The 17,192-nt window shown below is 42.2% G+C and overlaps 1 long non-coding RNA gene across 1 annotated transcript; it reads left to right on the forward strand.

The window, feature by feature from the left end:
- The first annotated feature begins 14,245 nt into the window (after nt 1-14,245).
- Nucleotides 14,246-16,863, forward strand: LOC137220889 (uncharacterized). The gene is made up of 3 exons (XR_010941828.1): nt 14,246-14,684; nt 15,807-16,036; nt 16,473-16,863. It is a non-coding gene; the product is annotated as an uncharacterized lncRNA (long non-coding RNA).
- Nucleotides 16,864-17,192: the final 329 nt, after the last annotated feature.

Raw genomic sequence — 17,192 nt, forward strand, 5'->3', positions numbered from 1 at the left:
CCTTCCAATGGCTTTCTCTAGCTTTTAGGATAAAGGCAAAATTCCTTTCACGGGCCCCAAGGCTTAGCATGTCCTAAGTTTCCATCCTCACCTTTCACCACACTGCTTCACTCTCTCCCCAGTGGTCCTTTTATTCCATCATATTGCCAAGCCCTTTCCCAGCACTGGAATTGTCCCCATGCTGTTTCCTCTTCCTGGAGTGCCTTCCTTCCATTCTTCAACCAGGTAACTCTTACTCCCTCCTCTGATTTCCTTAAAGGGTCACTTCTTTGGAGAAACCTTCCCTAATTTCCTTATCAGGTCAAATTGGTTCCTTATATGCCCTCAAAGCAACAAGTATATTTCCCTGTAGCCCATGCCATAGACACAGAAATTTATACATTCGTTTCATCATTTGAGTAATACCAGTTTTCCCCACTAAACTTGAAGCTCCTCAAAGATGGATTCTTGTCTGTTTTTCTCATGATTGTATCCCAGGACCTAGCATAGATCCTGATACAAAGATGATGCTAATAAATATTTGTTGATGGATGAATGAATGAATGATGAATCTGTACGTGTTTATAGAAGATGTATTTAATGGTGACTGTATGACTTGACCTTCATCTTGAAAACTGGCGGGCAGTAAGCTTAGAGAATAGCACAGTCGTTGGGTCACACAAACATAAACTCCCAGTTCTACCTTCAATGGAATTATTGAGATCATTAAATTAAATAATATATAAAGCACTTGTTCAGTGTCTGGAATTGTAGATAACAATAAATCGTAGCCATTATTGTTGGTATTTATGCTTATCTCTAGTGGGCTGTTTGGGGTAAGGGTCATGCCTGATTCAGTATTTTTGTACATTCTCAATGCCTTCTACTTGCCATGTGTCCATAAATGTCCATTGACTGGATGCACTCATTAAAGTTAAAGAAATGTTTCTGAGGGCAAGTACAGGTATGATTGAGTTTGCTTGGTACCCAGATCCACATCTAAATGATAACTGTAAAAGTTGCCTTCACGTTTTTCAAGAAATTGTCTATGAACGGTAGGGAATTATTCAGAATGTTAGGGAACGTTAATCTTCCTCTCAGAGCAAATGCAGCATCTGTGCAGCATCCCTTCCCTCATGCAGCAAACCTTCCCTCATGCAGCATCTGTGATTCAGCAGCATTTGCAGGTTTGTCACCAGTCCATGGCTTTAAGGGGGAATGGAATCCCTAAAACAAGTCATGGAGAGAGGGGCTCATCAATGCCACTGGCTTGCGAGTTTCCTCTGTTGTCCCCAGAGCTGTTTACAAATTCTTGGTTCCTAGCTACTTCATCTGGCTTTCATTTTCGGTTACAATTATCATAATATAGAAAGTTTGACACGTGTTTAAGAATCAATCTCTTTTCTTTCATTATGTCTAGATTTTGGTGAGTCTTTTAAATCTGTGAAAATCAGTATTTTTTTCAGCATAAAACATTTTAATCTATTTTTACCTTTGATCATTGCTTCTAGTTCCCTTCTATAACACTATTTGTTTATTGGGTATCTAGTCTGTTATTTCTAATTCTCCTATTATGTGTTTATAGCTTTGATCTTTTTTTTTTAATTAACTTTTTATTTTGAGCTCATCGTAGGTCCAGATACATTGTAGCCTCCTTGTAAGAAATAATACAGAGATATCCCATGTACTTTTATTTTTTGCGGTACGCGGGCCTCTCACTGCTGTGACCTCTCCCGTTGCGGAGCACAGGCTCCGGACGCACAGGCTCAGCGGCCGTGGCTCGCGGGCCCAGCCGCTTCGCGGCATGTGGGATCTTCCCAGACCGGGGCACGAACCCGTGTCCCCTGCATCGGCAGGCGGACTCTCAACCACTGCGCCACCAGGGAAGCCCCCCATGTATTTTTTATTCAGTTTTCTCCCACGGTAATATCTTGCAAAAATATCGTATAGTGTCATAAACAGGATATTGACATTTATACATCACCAGTCTTATTCAGATTTCCCCAGATTTACTTGTACTCATTTGTGTGTGTGTGTGTGTGTGTGTGTGTGTGCACTTAATTTTATGGTGATTTATTACATGTGTTGGTTTATTTTCCACCATCACAGTCAAAACACAAAATAGGTCCATCACAACAAAGATCCCTCATGTTGCCCTTCCTGCCCCACTTCTTTCTTTGTTCTTTTTCTCTGCATTAATTTTACATTTGTCTACCACATTACTGATTTGATTTTCTGTAATATTAATCCTGTCCTGTACTGCCTCCAGTATAAATGGTAATTCAACAGTCATACTTTGTTTCCTCAAAATCCATTTTAAAAAATCTTATCAGGGCTTCCCTGGTGGCACAGTGGTTGAGAGTCTGCCTGCCGATGCAGGGGACACGGGTTCGTGCCCCGGTCTGGGAAGATCCCACATGCCGCGAAGCGGCTGGGCCCGTGAGCCATGGCTGCTGAGCCTGCGCGTCCGGAGCCTATGCTCTGCAATGAGAGAGGCCGCAACAGGGAGAGGCCCGCGTACCGCAAAAAAAAAAAAAAAAAAAAAAAATCTTATCCATATCTCTTGCTTTGTTATTCTCTTTTCTCCTTGTAGCTGTTTTCACATGCACATAAAATTGTATAGGAGCCTAGAGAATCATCTAATCCAGGGAGGCAAATTCTTGGCCTATATGTTGACACACCTTCTCTCCAATGGCAGACAGTGCTGGTCAAATACTGCTAATGGCTTGCAGTACTCCAGGCAAAACCAATGAATCAATTGGATATGCCCTACGAAAACAAATCTGTTTGCCATTTTCCAATCCTTCATTTTACAGATAGAAAAACCAAGGACAAATAGAAGTCTGTATCAAATTGTACAGGTAGGTTAGTGGTAGAATTGGGAATAGATCCATGTCTAAAAACAATGAAAGGAAAACCAATGTCATTTGCATTCTCATAGTTCCAAGTCTTTTCTTGGTCTCAGGGGTGTTTTGCGTCTATGCTGGATGTTTGGTACTTTTAGAAGGAAAAGACCTTTTGGAAGGATCTGCTGATAAGCTATTTTTCAAAAGAGTTTTCTGCCTGAAGATTCTCCTGCCTAAAGTAGAGAGGAGAAGGAAGGACAGAGGGTCCCACCTCTCAAGCATTATTTATGTTATTTGAGACTCTTCCCTCCACATTTCTCTTCAGCTAGTCAAATCATGCTTTAAAAGCAAGTAGGATTCAGTCTGGCTGTATGTGACTGAAAATACAAAATAGCACTTTTAAGAATGGATAATGGAGGACAATTTTCAATCTCAAACACAAAGCACACTACTGTGTATTGTAGACCTCACTTCAGAAGAGAGGCAGTGTTACCTAGTAGTTAGGGCCATAGATGCTGGGTCTAGCTTCTGAAGCTTATATCCAGCACTTATTAGTTGGGTGACCTTGAGCAAGTTACTTAACCTATTTGTGCCTTAGCTTCTTCATCTGTAAAATGGGGTTTATAACATAAGTTCCTACTTTATAGCACTGTAGTAAAAATTAAATAAGTCAACATGTACAGAGTACTTGGAAGGGTTCCTGGCATATGGCAAGTGATATATAAGTGTGTGCAATGGTCATTTCCACCATGTCCAGACATAATGTACATACTGATCTACTCAGTACATACTGAGGTAGATATTATTTTTCCCATGAAGGAAACAAAAACTCAGGAAGTTACATAACAAAAACAAATAAGTACTAATTTTGAATAGAGAAGGGAAGGCTAATATTTCCAGCCTGGGGACATCACGGAATGCTTCTTGTAAGAGCAGGCAGATGAATACAGATGGAGGGAAGGAAAGCATTAAAACATAAATAGATGGAAGAAAGAGCCAAACATACCATATCCTGGGTGTCAGATTTCCTGAAGGAAGATACCAGGTGCACAAGACCTAGACCAGCAATGCTATTCCATTCCTTACCCATTTATTGGGCATCAGTTAAATACAAACCATGATGTAATTATGATGAGAAACAATAAGACAATAAAAATATATAACCCGAGCCTCAAATGTGAATACCATGAATCTGCCAGGAGAGAAGTGGGAGGTGGAGGTTGGTCATCTTTGTGCCCTTTTATTGTATTATTTTCTAAAAAATTCCTGAGCCTTGAGCAGGTGAAATTTTCCAGAGATAATATTTTCAGGTCCATTCCTCTGTTGCTGAAAATGTCATCAGAGCTTGTCCTCTCAGTGATAGCTTCAGAATAGGGGTTGCAAACTCAAATTTCCAGAGGGGCCAAAAAGGTATAGTAAACCAACGAAGCGTTCTGAGCGTGAGTGCAGAGGCACCAGAATGTAAATGTTAGGGTGAGGACCATGGAAACCTGAGGAGCACACAACCCATATAAAGGGCACCCACTCTCCACTTGTAGTGGGTTATTGCAGATCTTTCAAATCACTGAGAGAATCCAGAAATCCAGAATTTACTGTGAAATCTCCTTATTTTTTAATATTTCATCAAATATTGTAAACAAAACTAGGTATGCCAAACAAAACATGTTTGAGTGTCATTTTTGGCTCTTGGCAACCAGCTGGATCTCAAGCAATGACAAACAGTGAGTGCCATTGTCTTTCCAGCTCTCTGAAAACACCCAAAGTTCCTGCTTCAAACCCCTGCCCCCCACATACCCCTGCTCTATCCCTTCACTTCCACTGGCTCCCAGACAACAAACTGGACAATTTGAACCAAGAGTCTCACTGCCAAGGTATTGCTGCTGAGGTTTTCAAGTTTCAAGTCCCTGGTTTGGAGTGAGTCATCTCAAATTCAATTAGTGGAGAGTTCCTCTGAGTTCTGCCACGATTGGCAGAGGGGGAAATGACTCAGACAGTGGAGCATGCAGTGCCTAATGGGTCCAGCATGTGAGGGCTTTTGAGATTGCTGGGTATGGCGCTCATGGTGCCCAAGGGGAGTACAGAGGAGGGCTAGAGGTTGCAACACGCGCTCAGCTAAATTCACTGCTGGCTCTTTTGGACTAAAATCAATTTGAGATGTGTGCATCTGACCTCAAACAAAGTAGGCCTGGCACCTTAAAGAGATGTGTTATTACAGGCTCTGGACTCCTTCCCCAGCCTGTTTTCTTCTGCTCCTCAAACTGTGCACTTTGCACTCTGGCATCGCCAAACTCTCTGCAGTGCCTTCAACCTCCTTTCTTGCTTCTGTGCCTTTGTTTCCCTGGAATGCCTTTTACCTTTATGTGCCTCTGGCACACTCCTAGTTGTGCCTTAAAACCCAAATCAGACATCATTTATTTGGGGAAATTACCACTAATCCTCCTCCTCTGGAGTTAACCTCTTGCTTTTTCTTTGTGCGTCTATAACTTGAACTTACTGGGGCTGGGGCACTTTTCGTACTGTACGAAAATTATTGGCTTATCTACCTGTCTGCCTGATTAAGGAGAGGCCCTTGAAGTCAGGAATTTATAATATTCCTTGTTATATTTCACAGTGCCTTGTACATGGACAGGCAGTCAGTAAGGGTTTACAGAACTGTATTGAATTGAAATATCACACATTTCTGAAGTGACCACAACATGACCTACCTCAATCCTACAGACCAGACCTAAAGCATCATTAACCCAGGCTCTGCCACCTGAGCCCTTCTGAGTTATCTGTGGGCATGAGTGGAGTGGTTAGGGCAGGAAAAGCAGGAACACACAGATAATCGAAAAGTCAATGATTTCATGCTAGCACTATCATTCCCTCAAATTCAGTAAACGTTCACTGAGTAAATACTCTGCCAGGCACTGTTCTAGGCACTTGGGATATAACAATCAGTAAGAGGAACTTGTTCCCTGCTATTCTAAAGCTTATATTGTATGTGGTAGGGGAGGAGAAATAAATTAGTAAATATAAACAAGAGAATACCAGATAATGTGAAGTACAGTGAAGAAAATCACACAGGATGATGTAATAGAGATGGATGAGGTGGGTGGGATTTCAGATAGAGTGGCAGGATTGGTCCTTCTAGGAAAAGAGTATTCACGCTGAGATCTAAATGATGAGGAGTCAACAACAATAAGATATGAGGAAGGAAACAGCACTCCCATGGAGGAAACAATGACTGGAAATGCTCAGAGCCAGCAAAGAACTTGGTGTGTTCCAGAAAGAAAGAAGTCCAGAGTGGCTGGAGAAGAAAGAGCAAGAAATAAAATGTAAGATGTAGTCAGGTGCCAGACCATTAAGGGCCTTGTAAGACCACTATAAGGAATCTGATTTTTGTTTTTAATGTGATGGGAAACCGATAGAGGAACTTATCCAACTTTCATGCTGTGACTTTCCTCCAGCTGAGATGGATTGTCCCATAGAAAAGGGGGAGAAATTATAGAATGGAGTAACTGAGGCTGAGATTGAGCACTAGTTGGCCCTTCATTTAAGGACCCAACTTCAGATGGAAAGACCTTTTATTAGTAGTATTGAGGTCAAGGCCTTGGTAGTACTATTAGGATCTCATAGACTCAATGAGGTGCAGTATTGTTGAAAATATTAAACAAACTCAATGAGAAATGTCCTTCCTGATGAATAAAGGAATTGTTGTGGGACTACATACCTCTTTTGCCTGTACAATCTAGTAGAACATTGCTTCTCAAATATTAACATGCATGCAGAACACCTGTAGATCATGTTAAAATGCAGGTTCTGATTTGGTAGATTTGGGTTGCTGCATTTCCAATAATCTCCAAGGTAACATGGAAGCATCATGTAGTCAAGTCATGTAGCCTAAAGGCTACGTTTTGAGAAGCCAGAACTAAGGCCCCTTTGAGCAGGATGCAGCCAAGATCCCTCAGCTGCCTTCAGCTCACCTGTTCAGATTCAATCCCCTTGATTCCAGAGCTGGAGGGACCTCATATAAAGAGAAATAGAAGATAAAAGGGAACCAGGAACAATGTGACACCCTACCGAGGCTCATGGAACCCTGAATTAAGCAGATGGACCATGTCAATCAAAGTTCTATATATGTTAAGTGGTCACTCCAGACACCCCCCTGAGGCCACCAGAGCTGTTTGTTCCAGAATCTCTTGGAAGACAGAAGGCAATTTGATATCAAACCCGAGCCCTGAGCACCCAGGGCTGGCCAGTGGGGCAAGCTGACCCTGAGAGAATGGCAGTCCATTTCTGTCTCTTAGAAACACCAGGCTCCCCTAGCCTGCTTCTTTAAGGAAGGCTCTCTCTTTGCATTGCTTCAAAGTCTTGCACAGGATATTAGCCACTTCCTTCTCTGTAATTCATCCTTCCACTTTGCCATCTGGAATATTTCTCTTTTACAAGTGCCTAAATTGTTACAGTTTGAGGCAGTTGAATCCTAAATTTGCCATTTGGAATAATTTATTGTTTTTAATGCTTTCTTCCCAAAATTCAGATTCTGTGGTTTGAAACAGACTGCAGCCAGGATTTCTGCTTCCTAGTTGGACATCTGGTGGTCTGCCCTTTCCAGGTCTTTCTTCTCTGGGTTTATTTTTCAGCCTTCTGCGAGTCACTGTCAGAGAGCTTCTTCAGATCTCTATGTGCACCGCATTCCTTAGTTTTCCCCATCACATCACTGTCCTGAATGCCTTGGTAGGACCCCTTATGGTGGGAACTAAGACAGAGTTAGCAGGGACTACTAGGCTGTAATTTCATTTGCAACACAAAGGTCTTGCTGTCCCTAAAACATCTTCCTACTAATACCCCAAATTCTACCTTTAAAAATCCTTTGGATTACTGGTCACATCAACAATAGAGGTGGAAATAAGCACAGGTAAACAATGAAATAGGGGGCAAGGGACCTCTCAATTGTTTAGCATGTAGTGTGTGTCAAATCCTAAACGGAGAGAGTAGGTTATATCCTCCCTACTCTACAGATGAAGAAACCAAGACACAGAATATCTTTCTCAAGGTATCCTGAGTTATAGAGTAGTGTGGTCAAGACTTGAACAAGATCTGACTCAAAGCCCATGTGCTTGTCATTATTTGATACTATCAGGTTAGTACTGGAATGGTAGATGAGGAATAGGACACCAGATGGAGGATGAAAACCAGGTTCTGGGGGTATTCAAGGGTGGGATAATTGAGCACAATGAAGCCAGGAGGCAGAATGGGCACAGAATTTCCAGAACAGGGCACCACCTACTAGACAGAAGCTCTGTGTTAAATTCACCTTGGCATTAATGCAAGGTTTTATGAGCTTATTTATGGCAAGAGCCCACTTCCCATTTGGCTACCTTGAAGCTTGCAAGTAAAAGTGAATGGCAATAAACTGCTTTATGGAAATTCTGGGTAGGAGTGAGGCAAGATTAGTTCATCCCTGGAACCTCATCCATGATTCTCTTTGAAGAGGTGCTTTTAGGTAACAATACCCTTGTGGTTCTCAACCCGTGGGAGCTGTGGAATAGTTAGTCTACTTGGGTGCTATCCAAGACCAACTGAGTTGGGTTTCTAGCTGTGGGGCCCTGGCATCTATGCTCCCTGAAGCTATCCAGGTCTGATGAGCAGCCAGGGTTGAAACCACCGCCCCAGGATATATGAGCTAAATATTTTTCCTTGCCCTGAGAAGGAGGACAGAGATATGGATAAAACCCTGCCCAATCCTAGAGGGCAGAGGAGGTGGGAAAAGATTTCTGGTGCTGAAGTTTGGAAAACTGAATTTTTCTCATTTGGAAGGAGGAAAAGACAAGTTTTAGCTACTTCACAGTTTTGCCAAAGGACCCAGAGATTCCCTTTATCCCATGTTTTGGTGAATCTAACTTCCAGTGTCTAACCTTCATGGAGTCAAGGTCAGGATTGACATTGGTAGTATCTGACACCCACTTTATTATTGTTTTTGATTTTTTTTAATTAATTTTTTTAGTTGGAGTATAGTTGATTTATAATGTTGTGTTAGTTTCTACTGTACCGCCAAGTACATCAGCCATACACATACATATACCCACTCTCTTCTAGACTCCATTCCCATATAGGTCATTACAGAGCACCAAATAGAGTTCCCTGTGCTATACAGTAGGTTCTTATTAGTTATCTTTTATATATAGTAGTGTTTGTATGTCAATCCCAATCTCTCAGTTCATCCCCCCCATTCCCCTTTGTAACCATAAGTTTGTTTTCTACATCTGTGACTCAATTTCTGTTTTGTAAATAGGTTCACTTGTACCATTTTTTTAGATTCACGTATAAGTGATACCATATGATATTTGTCTTTGTCTGACTTACTTCACCCAGTATGACAACCTCTAAGTCCATCCATGTTACTGCAAATGGAATTATTTCATTCTTTTTTATGGCTGAGTAATATTCCAGTATATATATGTATCACCACTTCTTTATCCATTCCTCCATTTATGGACATTTAGGTTGCTTCCATGTCCTGGCTATTGTAAGTAGTGCTGCAATGAACATTGGGGTGCATGTATCCTTTCAAACATGATTTTCTCCAGATACATGCCCAGGAGTGGGATTGCTGGCTCATATGGTAGATCTATTTTTAGTTTTTTAAGGACTCTCCATACTGTTCTCCATAGTGGCTCTATTTACATTCCCACCAACAGTATAGGAGGGCTCCCTTTTCTCCACACCCTCTCCAGCATTTATTGTTTGTAGATTTTTTGATGATGGCCATTCTAACTGGTGTGAGGTGATACCTCATTGTAGTTTTGATTTACATTTATCTAATAATTAGTGATGTTGAACATGTTTTCATGTGCTTCTTGGCCATCTGTATGTCTTCTTTGAGAAATGTCTATTAAGATCTTCAGCCCATTTTTTGATTGGGTTATTTGTTTTTTTTAATATTGAGCTGCATGAGCTGTTTGTATATTTTGGAGATTAATCCGTTGTTGGTCGTTTCGTTTGCAAATATTCTCTCCCATTCTATGGGTTTTCTTTTCGTTTTGTTGATGGTTTCCTTTGCTGTGCAAAAGCTTTTAAGTTTAATTAGGTCCCATTTGTTTACTTTTGTTTTTATTTCCATTACTCTAGGAGGTTGGTCAAAAAAGATCTTGCTGCGCTTTATGTCAGAGATGTTCTGCCTATGTTTTCCTCCAAGCATTTTATAGTATCTGGTCTTACATTTAGGTCTTTCATCCATTTTGAGTTTATTTTTGTGTATGATGTTAGAGAATGTTCTGATTTCATTCTTTTACATGTAGCTGTCCAGTTTCCCCAGCACCAGTTATTGAAGAGACTGTCTTTTCTCCATTGTATATTCTTGTCCCCTTTGTCATAGATTAGGTGGCCATAGGTGCATGGGTTTATCTCTGGACTTTCTATCCTGTTCAATTGATTTATATTTCTGTTTTTGTGCCTGTGCCATACTGTTTTGATGACTGTAGCTTTGTAGTATAGTCTGAAGTCAGGGAGCCTCATTCCTCCAGGTCCGTTTTTCTTTCTCAAGATTGCCTTGGCTATTCGGGTTCTTTTGTGTTTCTATACAAATTGTAAAAATTTGTGTTCTAATTCTGTGAAAAACGCTACTGGTAATTTGATAGGGATTGCATTGAGTCTGTAGATTACTTTGGGTAGTATAGTCATTTTCACAATATTGATTCTTCCAATCCAAGAACATGGTATATCTCTCCACCTGTTGGCATCATTTATGATTTCTTTCATCAGTATCTTATAGTTTTCTGAGTACAGGTCATTTGCCTCCTTAGGTAGGTTTATTCCTAGGTATTTTATTCTTTTTGATGTGATGGTAAATGGGGTTGTTTCCTTAATTTCTCTTTCTGATCTTTTGTTGTTAGTGTATAGGAATGCAAGAGATTTCTGCTGACACCCACCTTAAAAGCTCAGTTTTAAAACTCACTGCACCACAGGGTCTGCTATTTGTCTGAAGTACTGGCAACCAGGGAAAATGGTGCTTTGTTGATTTTAGACCCAGGGAATCTAAAAGATAGGGTGGTTATTTGTCCTTACCAAGGTGGCTTACTAGGTCATTGGGGAGCCAGAGCTAGGTTTCTGTCCTGCCAGAGCTGTCTTCTTTAACTGGAGCAGCATTTAAGATGCTTCTGGAATGTTATGAGAAATATAGTCATCCCTATATAAAATTAACAACAGGGGACGTTGAAGGGGGACAGTCTGTGTGCCCACCTCAATCTAGCCTCATAATGGCTGCCAGCAGATCCATAGGGCATCATGGTTACCGTTCCAACTTTTTAAGCAAGTATCTCTCATCCTGTAATTGCTGCATGACCGTAGGAAAATGAACTGTGTTCTACTGAATCAGAAATAAACTGTAAAAGATGATGGAAACTTCAGAGAAAGATGATCCCAGCTAGCATTTACCCTTTCCTGACTTGTCATGGGTCTATTTCTTGGGATTTATTACAACTCAGAAGAGAAGAAATGGACTAGACCTGCTATATCTAAATAAGCCCTTTGCCTAGGAGAAGGTATGGCCATGAGACAAAACATAAAAGCCCCACAGAGTTGAGCTAGGCTTTTAGAAAGACATTGGGCAGGAAATGAAAATATCTTTCCCATCTCACATGAGTATATCTAATTGGTAGGATATAATCCAAAAGTAGAACCCTAGCTGCAAAGAAGTCTGAGAAGTGTAGTTTTTGTTCCCAACCTTTCTAAATAGAAGGATATTAAAAGGAGGTTTAGAGAACCAAAGTATTGACCACAACAAGAATTTCCCAATTTTTATACCATAGAATAGCAAGATGTAGCTAGATTTTGGGTTTGTTTTAAGAGATTTTGTTCTCAAATGAATTTGAATCGCGTTGGCAAAACAAAGTTAAACATGATTCTTCCCTGCATTATATCTCAGAGTTGTTAATATCCAAACATGCACCCCAGTTCTTCATATTTTGAGGACCATGAATTGGGTAAACACTTATCTAAGTGCATTTTGCAGATGAAGAAACTGGGGTCCAGAGAGATTAAATAAGATGCCTAATGTTGAATAGCCAGCTATTAGCAAGTCTGAACCCAGAATCCATGCCTCCTGAATAGTTGGGAGTGTTCTTTCTGCTAAGAGGGAATGAAAGGTGGGTAATGGAGGCAGGTAAGCAAGAAAGTAGAAAGATGAAACTGACAGGAAGGTGAGAAGGGCTAGAAATGCAGAGGAGGGCTATGCATCTATGTCTCCCCCAGTTATTGAGAGTAGAAAATACAAAAACACTCTGCATGTGTCTTGACCCAGAGACAGAATGAATTCATTAAAGAGCTTGAAACCCTGAACCCACATCTCAGTCCCTTTCCACATGTGCCTGGAATATGTTGGCTCTTTGGCCTCGAGGAAAAACTGGTTCTGTGGGACATGTCTTCTTTATAAATAGAACCAGAGTCCAGTGGTTTCTAAACAGTCAGGAGACAGTCTGTCTTCTGGTGTCAGCTATTTATTTGTATTTCCGTTTCATAAAATGCATCTTCTCTGGTTCTAGGCTTTGCCCCATTAGACGGCTGCCCCACACATGTTGCACAGATTCCTCGGCCTCTTGATTCAAACCCCTGGGAGTGGGGACAGTGGGCACTTTCCCCTCTGGTCCCTGCCAAGGTTGGCACTGTGGCGAGGATGTTTATGTTTGTTGAGGAGTTAGAAGGACTTTGGACTTTGATAATAATTCCTCCTTTCGATGGTGCATGTAGGGGCAAGAGGAAAAAGAAAAATACCTTTCTCAGCTGCTATGTCTCAGTGGCCACATCACTTTCTCTCAACCAACCTGCATACTTGTTCATTCTTTCTAACAAAATTTTTGATGTGTCCATTCTCTCTGGTTTAGGTCATTCTTGTCGCTCATCCAAAATGCAGAAAGAAAATAGTAATTCTGAAGTGACACCTTAGGCTACACATACCAAGCCTTTATGGAAAGCCTGCTGGGCAATCTGGTTGACATTATGGGTGTGGGTTCTCTGTGTCCACTCCTGCCTTTCTTTCTTTCACACACATTCTCTGCTTCAGGTAACAGACACAAATTGCAATCAGCCATCAGCAAGGCTGAAAAGGGCTTAAGCCTCCCCAGTAATATAGCATTTCCTTTTCTGATAGACTTATCTTGATTTTTACATGAACCATGTTGGAAATGGGGAACTCAGTACTTTTTGGAGCAACTCTTACTATAGATAGCTGTTTATCTCTATTAGTCAAGCCATGTTTGGTTGCAACTAATAGAAAAACCGACTCAAACTGGCTTAAACCCCACCTCATCACCCCCCAGAAAAGGTAATTTAATGATCACCCAAAGAACAGATAAGGAATAAACCCATTTATTGTTATTGCTGGATCCAGGAGCTAAAACAATATCATCAGGACACAATTTCTCTCTCTCCACCTCTCAGTCCTTCTTCTACGCAGCTTCACCCTCTGGCAGATTTCTCTCAACCAAGATGCCCCCAGATTCCCCAGACTGACATCCTCACAGCTCCAGGTCAGCAGAGAGATTCTATCTTCCCACTGCTCAACCAAGTCCTAAGATGAGTCTCACTGGCCCAAGTTCAACCATGTCCACACTCCTGAACCATTCACTGGCCAGAACCTGTTCATTAACTAATTCCCAAAGCCTGGTTCATGGGTACGTTTCTGGAGCAAGGAATAAGATGCTATTACCAGAATGAAGGGCGATAGATGCTGATCAGGACAAAATACTCTCAGTTACGTTCTGTTTATTCATCTTCATTTATTCATTCATTCATTTTGCAGAGTCATATTGAGGACTTGTTGTGAGCTAGAAACTAGGGATAAAATCCTGGACAACTTCAAGTTGTCCTTTATGATGCAGCCCGGGAGTCATCAATCCTACGATGAATTCCTTCACTGCCACCCCCTCGGCAGAGTTAGGTATCCCTCCTGACGCTTCTGCTCTTCTCAGTAAATACCTTGACTATGCCATACACAATTCAGGGCTATACTGATGTCTCCTCATCTTTCGCCCTAATTTTTTTTGAGCTCCTGTGGGACAGGTATTGTGTCTTACTTATCTTGGCCTCCCCAGATACCAATAGCAGGCACAGACAAAGCACTCAAAAGCCTTTGCTGAATAAATATATGAGTGATAGGTTATTTATTTATTTAGTGAATTAACACACGTGTTCCTAGTCCTTGGGGATTTTGCAAACTATCAGGGGGAAATAAATCCGTAAGTAACTAATTGGAATACAATGTGATTCATGGGACAGCAGCCATATGAGCAAAGGACTGGGAAGCACAATGGAAGGTGATTTGTAACAGAATCATTGAAATTGAAATTATTGTTCCTCCTGTAGACGTTTTCCCAACAGGTCTTTTGCACGTCTAATCCCATCTTGGCGTCTGCTGCTTTCAGGACCAGGAGTAACACACTTGTGACCTTGAGACTGCGCACAGGCCACATGCAGCAGGGAGTCTTCTCCAACCCAAACAATTGGTGAGCACTTTCTTGCTTCAGGTGCAGAAGAGTTGACCAGTGAATCAAAGAAATATCCATTGGAGCAGGAGGGCTTGGATCTACCTAATGGAGCTGAGAAAGATCTACACAAGGAGCACCTCGTCTTTCTCAAAACCCCAAGGTCAAATAGAAGATGACCTGCTCCTCCCCATTTCCTGACTTATATTTCAGGCAGTTTCTTGTTTTGTTTTTGCTTTATTTTTACATTAAAGTAACTTCGAGGATTTATATTGATCTGATCTTACATGGAAATAAATGGGAGTAGAAAGAAAAGCTTTCCAGTGCAATTTCTCTGAGTTTCTGCCCCTTCACCTCCCATCAACACCCTGGTCAGACTGAGACATGGACATGTCAGGTGAGTAATTTGGGGCCTTTTAACACTACTAATCTTTACATGTCTGTTCGATATTTAGTAGGAATGGAAAAATAATAAAAATTAAATGCTTTTTTAATGTTGAAAATAAAGATTTATATTCCATGTACATATTGCATGTGTTCTGAACTAGACAGTTTCTTGAGAGGCATATTAAACCCTTTAAATGAAGACATGCTAATAAATCACCTCCGGGAAAGAGCACATGCAACATCGTGAATTTTTCAGTTTCAGAATTTCAACAGGCTGGGTTTTTACAGGGAACTGTCAGGGGGCCAGTCTCAAAGTTAGTGGTGAGGCCTCGTATATACCATGTAAATTGCACACACTTGCCACAAAAATATCAACAGATAGGCTGGCAGCAGTACCCAGTGTTTAATTGCAACCAAACTAATTTATGTCTCACCAGCTTTGTCAGCCATTATGTGTGGAGACCTGAGTTAACTAGCTCCCTACTGTAGTTTTATTGCAGTGACATTTCAGTGTCCCCTATTGATTGGTGCTCTGGACAGCTGCCTAGTGGCTCACCCATTAATCTGGCCTGTGTCATCCTCAGCCTGGGGTATGGAATGGACTCAGCCTGCAGTACCACATTATGTCTATGAAATGCCCTCCAGAGAGCTTGAGGGCCGTCTGGCCAGGGGAAGACCAGGGAGAGGGGAGTGTTGGAGAGGTAGATGAGCGATGCTGTGCTGGTCACGCGCAAGACGGTGAAGGACAGCTGTGGCGGGAAGGCACCATGTTTTCTCCCATCTGAGAGGAAAATCTTCAGAGCAGAGAAGAAAGGGAGGGGTAATGGTTTTCAACCAGGGGCAGCTTTGCCATTCCCCCAGCCCCACCCCCAGAACAGCTGGCAATGTCTAGAGACATTTTCGGTTGTCACAGCCTGGGAGGGGGTGTGGGTGCATGCTACTGGCATCTGGTGGGTGGAGGCCGGAGCTGATGCTAAACATCCTATAATGCACAGAACAGACCCCACAGTGGAGAATTATCTAGTCCAAAATGTCAATAGTGCTGAAGTTGAGAAACCTCGTTAGAGCCAGGCTTAAATCTAGTCTTGGGCTAGGATAACGTATGGGTTGGTTTTTTTTTTTTCCTTTCTAGGATGAAGTCTTTCCGGCAAGGTCCCCATTATGTTCTCCTTCACCCTCGGTTTGCATCCTTCTCATCTGAGTCCAGCAGCTCCCGGAGTCTGTTCCACACCCTCACTCCATGTTGGTGGAGGACCTGCATGGCCATAATCTGGGAGGGAATGGAAGGCAGAGAGCTGTGATCCCAGACACTCCCCATCTTCCCTGGCTGGGTGTCTCACTTGTACACTGAGGCATTCACAGGTAGGGAAACCCCTACAGACTAAGAGGGAGGCTGGATTCAAGAACTGGTGGGACCAGATTTTGGCAGAGGAGGGAAAGCATCCAGGAAAGGGGCTCCTCATTAACAGCTGCATGGGAGAGGGAATTCTTGTGGTATGCCTATGTTCCATTTGTCGAAATAGTGTTTCCATGAGGCCAGAGACCTTACCCTTTGTGCTGACTATCCATCAATGCCTAACAAACCACCCCTAAATTAAGTGGCCTCAAGCAATTTATTAGTATCTCTCGTAGTTCTTCAGTTGCCTGGGCTCATCTGGGTGGCTCTCACTTGGACTTTTCACACGTGATTATAGTCAGATGGTGGCTGGGGCTACAGTCATCTGAAGCCTTGACTGGCCTTGATGTCCAAGACAGCTCACTCACCTGGGTTGATTTATTTCTGGCTCTCTGCTTATAGCTCACCTGTGGCTGCACCTGGAGCGTGTACGCCTGGCCTCTCCACGTGGCTTGGACTTCTTAAAGCATGGCAGTGGGCTCCTTAGAGGGAGCATCTGAAGAGAAAGCTGCAAAGCCTATTGTGATACAGCTGCAGAAACTCCAGATTTCAGTTGGTTAAAGCAAATGCACTGAGGCCAGCCCAGATTCAAGGTGAGGGACATTGCGTGACTCCTCTTGATGTGAAGAGAGGTGTGTCTCTCTCTACACACAGAGAGAACAGGACTGAAGGTTGCTGTCTTTGACTGTTTACCACTCCCTACTCTTTGATGCCTTGAACTCTTATCTCCCAACCCCAATACTCCACACAAGAGAGCCTGGCAGAATGCTATGCCAAGTAGGTGAGAGGCAGTAGGGGGTAGTGGTTAGGACCCTAGATGCTTAGGAGTGGGGAGACCTGCGTTTGAATCTGGGCTCTTCCATTTACCAGCTGTGGATCTTGGGCAAGCGGTTTAATCTGTGTGAGGCTCAGTTGGCTCATTTATAAAAAATGATTTTATACACACACACACACACACACACACACACACACACACATCCATGTGTGGCTGTGGGACTTCAGTGTTGCCCAGCATAGATTAAGAATTCAATCATTGTTCAGTCTTAGAAATAAAGGTGAAAAGAAGCCATGCTTTGCTTCTCCAGCACCACTTGTTTATTCTGACCCAGCCATCGAAGTGGG

This window comes from Pseudorca crassidens, chromosome 3, assembly GCF_039906515.1.
Source record: "Pseudorca crassidens isolate mPseCra1 chromosome 3, mPseCra1.hap1, whole genome shotgun sequence".
NCBI lineage: Eukaryota > Metazoa > Chordata > Mammalia > Artiodactyla > Delphinidae > Pseudorca > Pseudorca crassidens.